Raw genomic sequence first — 8,222 nt, 5'->3', positions numbered from 1 at the left:
ACTGTCAGGGCACATACCCTGACTTAGCCCAGACCCGGACCCGCATCCGGACCTGCTCCACTTCCTGCACACGCTTCCCGTGCTGCATGATCCATGCACCGCATGCTCCGGTCCCCAGATCCTACCTTCATGTGACTTCCAGGTATCCCCAGAAGTTTTCGCCATATTGGGGCCACTGTGGGAAAGTGAGAAGTTAACCTTCTTCTCACTTTCTTACCCACAGTAGTTGTTGCCCTGGACAGGGCTGTTCATAGGTCAGGCTGTGGGCCATAGAGAGGGGTCATGGGGACCTGGGGTCCATCCCCTGACAAGTACCCATGGCTAACCTATCAACCCTACTGTCTCTGACCCCAAGTCATCAATAATAGCTCACTCAATCATGGTCCATGATTGATAAGGATTTGATCATCTGTTCTCATACCAGACTTGGACCACCCATTGATTACACATTCTGCTAATGTACAAACCAGATCTCATGACAATCAGTCGACTATAAGAATGGGTTGAGATGGGAGAATTTTATAGCAGCTCAGCTTATAGGCACTCCTGAGTCGAACTGTAGTGTTAATACACAAGTAGTAACAGTTAAAGTTCGGCTCTGCAGTCATGTGACTATAATGAGAGAAGAATAGAAGAGAAACAAAGGACACAAGAGGTAGATAGACTACAACAAACCCCTCATTCCATCCCATACCCCAACCTTGGACACTGTCATATCCCGGAATCCCGACCCCGCACACTCCCACCATACCACACCTTCCTAACAACTTCACCATCCCCTACACCATGCCTCCCCACTCTCCAAGTCACCTTCCCTCCCGACTGTCTCAGCTCCGGTCTGGTTGCGACACACTGAACCTAGGCCACTCCCATCCCGGAAGCTCGGTCCCGAGTCGGAACGTTTGGAGACCCCGGATTTGCTCCGATACTCCGACGGACCTCCGATATCCCGTGACATGCCCTTAAACCCTTCCTCCACCCATTTCATTTATTTGAGTCACCTAACATCCTTTGGATACGCAACTCCGCTTTCGGAGCTACCCGCATCCTTCGGTGATCTCCCTCACGTTATCATTTATTAGTCACCTTCCATTCTTAGCATGACTACCCTTTTACTACCATCCAGTCGGCTAACCCCCTTTACCCATTTGTCTTCCCCATTCATTTTCCGGCCTCCAACTCCGCCCTCCTTGGCCCGACACCTCGGTTCCCCATTTTAGATATCGTTCGGGGCCTTTCGGTACCTCTCGGTATCATTCGGTACCTTTCGGTGTTTTCCCATTTTGTCATTTCGGACTTTGACTAAAGTCCTCCCCATCCCCCTTTATAAATACACATAGATTAGAACCTGTAGTTCCTCAGTTCTAATCTCGACTAAAATGCCGCCCAAAGTCCCTCTGAGTGAATTCCGCTCCCGTTCTACAAGATACCTCAGACATAAGAAATACAAGGACTAACTGAGACGTAACGGAGGCACAGCGCTCCCTCCGAGTCGCTGAGGCCGCATCCTTCTTAGAGCCTCTTGTACCATCCAGCAGAACCGGGCTCCCTGAGAAGCTTCGGTTCACTACCAGAGCCCTCGGACCCCCCTCTAGTTGAGCCCTGCCTGCATTCGGACTCACGCATTTACCCCCTCTTCCACAACTCGGGTTTTTGACAGACACTGATCATACCTCCATGTCAGGGACACGTCCGGGGTCGAGAGGGCCCGGGGGTAATGCCCGGCACTGAGGCTGTCGCAGGGTGTGGAGTGGGTGTGCATACTGGCGGGCCCGATCTGGGACAATGGTCCCTGGCCACTCAGACTGAAGTGGAGAATGTGTTATTATTATTAAAGGGGAAAACTATACTACTTACCTGAAGTGGAGAATGTGAGAAGAAGGTTACTTCTTCAGTTCCCACTTCAGGTACATTTATGTACATGCAGCTTGAGTCACAAGACGAGTGCCACATCATCCTCGGAGACAGCCACAGGCATCTGGGTGTCCCTGTGGGGGATCCTGAGAGCGTCCGCTGCATGTGCACGTGCTGGGCACAGCAGGAAGCTGTCCGGGGTGTGTGGGCCAGATGGGTCAATAGTACATCGATACAAAGGAAGATGGTCCGTGTAGATAGAAGGAAATAAACAGGAAGAGGAAGATGAGAAGAATGAAATAAAGAAAGGAGAAGGAAGAGGGAAAAGAAAGGGGAAGAGAGGGAGGAGGGAGGAGGGAGAGGGATGGACAGTGGGGAGCGGGTGTGGTGTGGCCGGGTGGGTCCAGGTGGACCCGGGTCAGGCGGGTGTGCCCTGACACTCCACTCCAAGATCCTGTCTTGGTTCCCAACCTCAGACTTTGACACCACCCTGGCTTAAGTCCATTGCATTGGTGACATCATTTCACATAAACACCATTGCCAATATTCCTTGGACTTTCAATCCCACTGTCATATCCATACATACCTGATCCCAATTTGACTTCTGGACCCTCCTCTTCATTACCTCTGGAGTCCTACCCTATCCCCATCTGCTCCGAAATCCACCTTTGGACCCAACACCACCTCCCTCTCCTCCCTTCTCTCCTTCCATCCCTCTTCCACCAACCTCTGCCAAGTTATTGTCAGGGCACACCCCACCTGACCCTGCACCGTGCCGCCCTACTCCGCTCCCCCGCTATCACTCTCCCTGTTTCTCCTTTCCCCTTTCCTTCTTTCTTTCTATTTCCGTTCCATGGTCGACTTCCCCTTCTCTATGTACTACTACACACTTAACCCCGCGCCCCCGATCGCCACGCCTGCCGCACACATTCCCGCTCACAGAGCGGCACACCTCCGGGATCTCCCACGGAGATACCCAGGGGAGTGCAGCTGTGTGCGGAGATGACGTGGCTTCTCCCACGTGACCCTGACCGCATGTATATAATAGCACCTGGGGTGGGAACAGAAGAAGCAGCCTTCTTCTCAACTTCCCACTTCAGGTAAGTACTGTAGCTTCCCCTTTTTAATGATAATTCAACTTCCCACTTCAGACTAAGTGGTCGGGGATGCTCACCCTGCAACGGGACTGCCGCTACGCATAGCCGACATCTGTCCCATCGAGTCCCTCGCGCCGGGACCTCACCGCTTTCGGAGCTGTCCCTGACAGTTATGACCTTCCACCACTTGTACCTCCACTCTGAGATTCCATCATGGTCCCAACCTTGGACTTTGACTCCACCTCAGCTTAAGTCCACTGCATTGGTGACCTCATTCCATGTAAACACCATTGCCAATATTCCTTGGACTTCCAACCCCATCTCCATAAGCTCCACTACCCCTGAGCTTCACAGACTGTCCTCAGCACTCTCACCGCTTGTACTGAATCTTTCACACTTCTCCCTCATCATCCTTATTTGGACTACTGCTTCTTTACATTTAGCCAGTTAGTCATCAACCCCACCTCACCTCATCCTCCTGCCCCTCTGGGCTTCGCCCTCCCTACCTCCTTTCAGATGTGCCATAGAGTCTAACCCTTGACCCTTGGCACTGCTCCGCTTTTGTAACTCCCTTTGTCTCTGTTATGGAAATGGAGAATCTTATGGTCCGTGACAGGCAACCAGACCTTGAGGCCCTTTGCTAGGGAAATGGGCCTAGACTCCTATAGACCAGGCACACAGGTAAGATATTTCTTACTTCTTCTCACTTCATTCTCTGCCAAACCCCATGCCAAGCTTTCCCACTGGGTTTTGGTGCTGGCTGGGGGATTTGTTGATTTCCAAAGGACTTCCTTTGGCCATTATAACAGTTGTATTAGATAGATACAAGTCATATGATATGTATGGCAATTGCCGAGAGGTTTTCTCACTATCGAATACATAACCCAAAAACCTTGTACCGCAATTGTAACATCTTCACCATTGTGCCACCACTGTAAACTCAACCTGTAACCTTGGAACCATGTCCACCTCCCTATTCCTCCTTTCCATGACAAAACCGCAGCGAGGAGGGCATTCCCACGCCCAACCTCCTGCTGCCCACTCCCACCAGTCCACCGGGTGGTTGAGTGGTTACTCCCATCCAACCAGAAGTTCCCTATCAGGAACTGTAGCCTATCCCACCTCCTCAGGAGAAGGATATGGTCCAGGCAGCTCCAGGATGCCTGGCCACGCACCCGCGGGTCCCACTTCCCACGGTCACCCTCTACCGTGCACTGGTCCACCAGCCCGCTTTCCCAAACAACTCCCGCTACCGGTACGCTCCAATGAGCGCCAAGTCACCGATAGCCACCAACTGGGTGACTCCCTTTGGGAGTCCCAGTATCCCTCACTACCGGTACGCTCCATTGAGCGCCAAGTTACCGCTAGCCAAACACTCCCAGCATACCCGCTACCGGCACGCTCCCAGGAGCGCCAAGTCCCCGTTAGCAGACAGCCAGGTGGCTCCCTCAAGGAGCCCACACCATACTCGCTACCGGTACGCTCCCAGGAGCGCCAAGTTACCGTTGGCCAACACACAGGTGGTACTTCCGTACACTCATCCTATTCCGCTCTCCCTCCAATGGCTACGCAGCCACCTCCATTAGTGAGCCGAACGGCTCAGGTTGGGTTCCCCGGAACCCATTCCTGTAACAGTCTCTGTTTAGACACCTTTGTTCCATTTTGGACCACCTTTGTTTCTTGTGCTTTTGTCTCTCTATTATATGTAGGTGCTTGTACATACTCGATTGACCCCCAGTCTAAAATCGACTAGAAATGCCCCCTAGAGACTTTTTGCTCACTATGTCTGAAATTAAGGACCAAACAGACAAACAGCAATGGCACAGTGCTCCCCCTGAGTCGCTGAGGCCAAGGTCCCTCCTCGCTAAGTCTCCAGTTCCACTCCAGAATTGTCCACTCTTGCCCAGTTCTAACACCTGCCTCCATAAGCTCCATTACCTCCAAGCTTCATGGACCTACCTCAGCCCCTTTGCCGCTTTAATGTATACTTCTCACTTCTCCCTCACCCTTATTTGGACTACTGCTTCTTTCCATTTAGCCAGTTAGTCATCCACCCCATTTCCTCATGTCCTCCTGCCCCTCTGGGCCCTTGCCCCCCCTACCCCCTCCCAGACACACCATAGAGTCTAACCCTTGACCCTTGGTGTCATTCCCAATCTGCAATTCCCTTTGTCTCCATTCGGACACCTTTGTTCCATTTCAGACCCCCTTTGTTCTTTGTGCTTCCATCTTCCCTTTATATACTATATTGCATCAACTAGTTGACCACCCCCCAGAAGTTGACCATCACCTTGCATTCACACAATTCTTCCCCAAATTCTTTCAAATTCAACACAAGTCATGTAAATACACTAAGGTATCATTGTACCAAAAATCATATCTCTGGGTATTGTGGTTGGAAAGATATCTGGAGGAAGGTTGGGTTTTTTCCCATTTTGGGACTCAAAAATACCAGCAGCTGCATTGCAGCTGGCTCACACTGTTGGGGGCCAACTGATGAAGACTCTGTGCACTTGGATGTGGCACAGTTGGAGGTGAGCTTGGCATCATATATGATCCATCACTGCAAGATATTGTTGAAACAGTGAGGGGTTGTGTCAGGGCACACCCGCCTGACCCGGCTCCACCCGGCCCAACCTGACCCGGTACCCCGCCAGTCCACCCTTCCTTACCCCCTCCCCCTTTCCCTTCTTCCCCCTCATCCTCCCCTCCTCAGTTTCTCCTTATCTTATTTCCCCTTTATTCTCTCTTTATTCTACATGGACGACTTTCCCTGTATCAATGTACAACTGACCCATCTGCGGCGCGCCCACCACGTACCCGGCCCGGGCACCTCGGGCGACTTCCCGCTGTGCCCAGCACGCGTGCCTGCACCGGATACCCTCGGGATCTCCCACGGAGACACCCGGGTGGTTACGGCTGTGTGCGAGGGTGACGTGGCATCCGTCATGTGATCCAAGCCGCATGTATATAAACGAACCTGAAGTGGGAACCGAAGAAGTAGCCTTCTTCTCAACTTTCCACTTCAGGTAAGTAGTACAATATTTCTCTTTTAATAATAATAACAACTTTCCACTTCAGTCTAAGTGGCCAGGGACTACTGTCCCACATCGGGCCTGTCAGTACGCATGCCCGATCCGCCCCCCGCCAGGCTCTCGGTCCCGGACGCTATACCCGGACCCCCTCGACCCCGGACGAGTCCCTGACAGGTTGGAAATGGTCAACTACATGATGTGGACTTCCCAGCACATGGTTTTAGGCCTCCCCCCAATTTTCCCATGTAAAAAAATCTCTATAAATTTGTGGTTGTAGGCATACAGAGCTAAGGTGCAGAGCTATAGTGACATGGATCTTGGTGGGTAAGTGGAGGTATTTTGCAGTGTCCACAAAACTCACAAAGGTAGTGGTCAACTAAGCCATGTGATATAGTATAGGCTATGTACATACTTGCTTGTACCTCAGTCTAAAATGGACTTGAAACTCCCCCTTGAGACTTCACCCTAAGCTATGTATGTACAAGGTATTTTTCTATTTTATATGGACTGGAAATGAAATGAATGGAATGGGGAAATGCAAATGGGCCGATAAGCAACCATAAATAAAGAATGTCCAATTAGGAACAGAGAAACAATAAAAGAAATATGAATGAATAGGGAAATTGTGACAACGGGTCCAAAATCGAAATTATAAAAGTTAACTCCGCAACACTTCGCCACAGTTCCTGAGATATGGCCATTGACAGGTGCTGTCAAGACCACGTGAGGCTCTACACTGTGCTGAACCATCCAAGTATGGGATTTCCACTCTGGGAAATGCTCCATGGGCGAAGGGGGAAGGTAGAGCATCACCAATGGGTAGAAAAATGGCTGGGTTTAATGTGTGGTTATGGAAGTCTGGGGAGGTGGTGAAATTGGTGGTATGGTTGGGTGTGACTTGGGGCTGTCAGGAATGATGGGGAAAATATGGAAAAATAAGGAATGGGTGTATGGTGTGTTGGATAGTGAGAGAATGAGCATTGGAAGTGTCAATGGGTATGTGGTGTGTGTTGGTGGGCAAATTCCACAGAATCCGACTTTTCACGGTACACAGACTTGTCTGTCAGGGAGCAACCCAGGGTTGAGAGTGCCCAGATGTGTCACCTGGCACTGAGGGCCCGATAGGGTGTAACATGGGCCCGCGTACTGATGGGTTGGCACAAAAGGGCATCCCTGGCCACTTAGACTAAAGTGGGAAGTGTGAGAAGAAGGTTACTTCTCAGTTCCCACTTAGGCTGTGTTTATGTACATGCGGTTGAAGGTCACGTGGGGGGCACCACATCATCTATGCACACAGCTGCATCCACCTGGGTATCTCTGCAAGAGATCCCAGGAGCATCCGGTGTGCAGGGCATCACCTGGTGTGTCCAGGTCCAGGCATGTTGTGCAGCCAGGTTAATGGTACATTGATGCAAGGAAAGTCGTCCGTGTAATAGAAAAGGAAAGAACAAAGAACAAAGAAAGAAGGAGAGAGGTGGGAGGAGGGAAGAAGGGAGGAAGGAGGGCAGGGGCACCAGGTGAGGGTAGTGGGATCAGGTGGGGCCAGACTGGGTGGAGTGGGGTCAGGTGGGTGTGCCCTGACATCTGTTGTGGTCAGACCATCTGCTCCTAGAGAACAGGCCTATGGCTACTGGCCATATGGTGTAGTGGTTAACACCTCCAAATATATGTTGGATGGTCCTAGGTTCAAATCCTGGTGTGGCCTCTTTTTCAGACTACAATAACATCACCCCCTCCTTAAGCCACTTTGCCTCGAAGCGGCCAGGTGGTTCTCTCTCTCTCTCCGTGGGGTGTGGGGGTGCATTCAGTGGAACTCTTTGATCTGGTTGGGGGCGTGGATTAGGTGGTCATGGGGGAGCCATCAGTTCTCTGAATTTGGCCAGCCTGTGAACTTTACCAGATACCAGAGTTCCGGCATAGCCATTTGGAGTCTAATTGTTACGGGGATGGGGGAAATTCCCCATTCCTCGATCCGTTCTTATAGTGGGAAGACGAGAGTCATGTCTAGTTTGTACCATAACTGGAAGTGTAATCGATGAGTGATCCCAGTCTGACCTGGGAGTGGACGATCGAATTCCCATCGATCACGATGGGTGATGTAGTGAGCTATTAAGGGATTGATGATAGATAGTCGGAGATATCAGGACAGATGGGTCAGCCATGGATACTTGGCGCTCCTCAATGGAGCGTACCGTGTGCGAGGTCGCGACTGGTGAGATGGGTGAGAGCTTCGCGT

The 8,222-nt window shown here is 51.2% G+C and overlaps 1 non-coding gene across 1 annotated transcript; it reads left to right on the top strand.

Moving 5' to 3' along the window:
• The first annotated feature begins 7,618 nt into the window (after nt 1-7,618).
• Nucleotides 7,619-7,691, top strand: EI90DRAFT_t13. The gene has a single exon. It is a non-coding gene; the product is annotated as a tRNA-OTHER (tRNA).
• Nucleotides 7,692-8,222: the final 531 nt, after the last annotated feature.

Source organism: Cantharellus anzutake, assembly GCF_015039405.1.
Source record: "Cantharellus anzutake strain C23 chromosome Unknown EI90scaffold_1, whole genome shotgun sequence".
Classification (NCBI taxonomy): domain Eukaryota; kingdom Fungi; phylum Basidiomycota; class Agaricomycetes; order Cantharellales; family Hydnaceae; genus Cantharellus; species Cantharellus anzutake.
This window is presented reverse-complemented; position numbering and strand designations above follow the sequence as displayed.